We start from the raw sequence: 2,500 nt of genomic DNA on the forward strand, positions 1-2,500 counted from the left end.
ACACACACACACACACACACACACCTTGCCTCCCTATCCACTAATTCCCTCTTCCTTCTTTTTATCGTCTTGTATCACTCTTTTTGAAAAGACGAAATATCGATTGAAAACACACACACACACACACACACACACACACACACACACACACACACACACACACACACACGTAGGTACACCCAATACTTGCCAAAGCCAAGCACCCTTTTGACAGAGCCAAGCATCTCATTGGCCTGTCCAGCACAACACGTGATTGCTTTGTCTGGTCAACTCAGCCGCTGATGTTATTAGCTGGGCAAGGAAAAGGGGAGATCATTCAGTTATGTGTCCCTTTCTCCCACGGGGACATGGCGACAAGACAACTGGTGTGGATGAGACCCTCGAGATTGAATTACTGTTGTGAAAGAAGAACGGGAAGAGCTATTTGGGTCAGGTGCTCCCAGCAGAATTTGTACAATTAATCGGCGATTGTTCTCCAATTAGTTTCACTGTGTATACTTTTTTCTTGTGTCTATATTTTTTTTTCTTCTTCCTTTCTTCCTTCGGCTTTCTTTCATTGTACCTCATTTCCTTAGGCCTGACACGGAATCTGTTATGTGTACATGTATCTACGCGCAAAAGTACTTGGTGAATGTGGTGGTGTAAATGAATATTCGAGTGGGGGAGGGGGGGCAGGGTGGGCGTGGGGAGGAGGGAGTGCGTGCGCGAGCCTGCGTGCAAGCACGCGGAAGCGCGTGTTTTATTACAGTTGCGATAAAAGGTCATGTAAAAAACGAAGACGCAGGACATTCAGTTGAAGAATTAAACTGAGTTGCGATCATTCCAGCTTGAAGGACATTGACGCTTTGAAGAACAGCGAAAAGCTTTTTTTTTATGGCGATCTTGCCAGTCCGGCCAGCAAGTGTGCATATAAAAGCTAAAATGACTGGGGAAGGAGACAGAAGAAAGACTGAAAGGGAGAGAGGGAGGGGGGAAATGGGGGAAATGTCGATAATGAAGTGATGGCCTAGAGGTAACGCGTCCGCCTAGGAAGCGAGAGAATCTGAGCGCACTGGTTCGAATCACAGCTCGGCCGCCGATATTTTCTCCCCCTCCACTAGACCTTGAGTGGTGGTCTGGATGCTAGTCATTCGGATGAGATGATAAACCGAGGTCCCGTGTGCAGCATGCACTTAGCTCATGTAAAAGAACCCATGGCAACAAAAGGGTTGTTCCTGGCAAAATTCTGTAGAAAAATCCACTTCGATAGGAAAAATAATCAAACTGCACTCAGGAAAAAATACAAAAAAAAGAGTGGCGCTGTAGTGTAGCGACGCGCTCTCCATGGGGAGAGCAGCCCGAATTTCACACAGAGAAATCTGTTGTGATAAAAAGAAATACAAATACAAATACAAAAACAAAGGGGAGGTGGCTGGAGTGCTGACTGGGTTCAAAGGGTAAAAATAGTTTCAAAAGTATTCAGAAGGGGAAAAAACACCAGGGGCCGTATTCAATACAAAATTCATTTTGCCTTCATGCAAGTTATTTTGTACATGTTTGGGACCCGCAGGTACAGTTTACCTTGAAGGATAAGTTATCTTTGTATTCAAGACACACGCGGTTCCCTCAGACAGCTAACCCATCTCTTTTTTTTTTTTTTTAAATCCCAAGATTCCTTCTGCACATGCTCTCAGTTTCACTTCTCATCCACCACAGCACGGACCATTGTCTAGTGAGTTCGGAAAACAAGTGCTATCCATAATGCACGCCTTTTCCCTTAAAAAAAAAAAAAAAGAAAAGAAAGAAAGAAAATGCTGCAATAGGATCCGCCATATTTACCTCTGCTTCTGGACAGTCACCCTTGGCAGGTAGTTAGGGTAAATTGCCTTCGGGTTTGTTGACACGCGAGTAGACTCTTGTGTTCATGAATACTGGATATTGCTTACCCTCGGGCAGTTTGCCTTGCCTCAGGCAGATTACCCGCAGGTACACGTTTACCCTCAGGCATAATGTTCTCTTGGATATGGCTCCAGGTGGATGTTCCTGCTGAGTGTGTGCGAGATTGGGACAGCGTGGAAAGTGTGCAAGATGGCATGTAAGCCCACTGGTCATGTCTTCACTGACGCCACTGTCATTATCATGATCGTTGCTATTGTAACCCCCCTTTTTTTCTATTCTCTCTCTCTCTCTCTCTCTCTCTTCTCTCTCTCTCTCTCTCTCTCTCTCTCTCTCTCTCTCTCTCTCTCTCATTTTTCTCTTAGATCTGCATTGGTAAAAGACAAGAAACCAACTCCGATGACAAAGGAAATATTTTTGATGAAAATAAAAGGGACCTCCCACGATTTTTCACACATTATGAGAAATTGTAGGGGCGCCACCCACGATTTCTCACAATGGAGATAAAACATGGGAGGGGAGCGACAACAAAAGTGAGAGAAATTGTGTGGTTGCGAGAAATCGTGGGCTTACATGGGAAGAAAACAGGTTGCAAAAAAAAAAAAAAAAAAAAAAAAGCAAACAA

This window comes from Babylonia areolata, chromosome 1, assembly GCF_041734735.1.
Source record: "Babylonia areolata isolate BAREFJ2019XMU chromosome 1, ASM4173473v1, whole genome shotgun sequence".
NCBI lineage: Eukaryota > Metazoa > Mollusca > Gastropoda > Neogastropoda > Buccinidae > Babylonia > Babylonia areolata.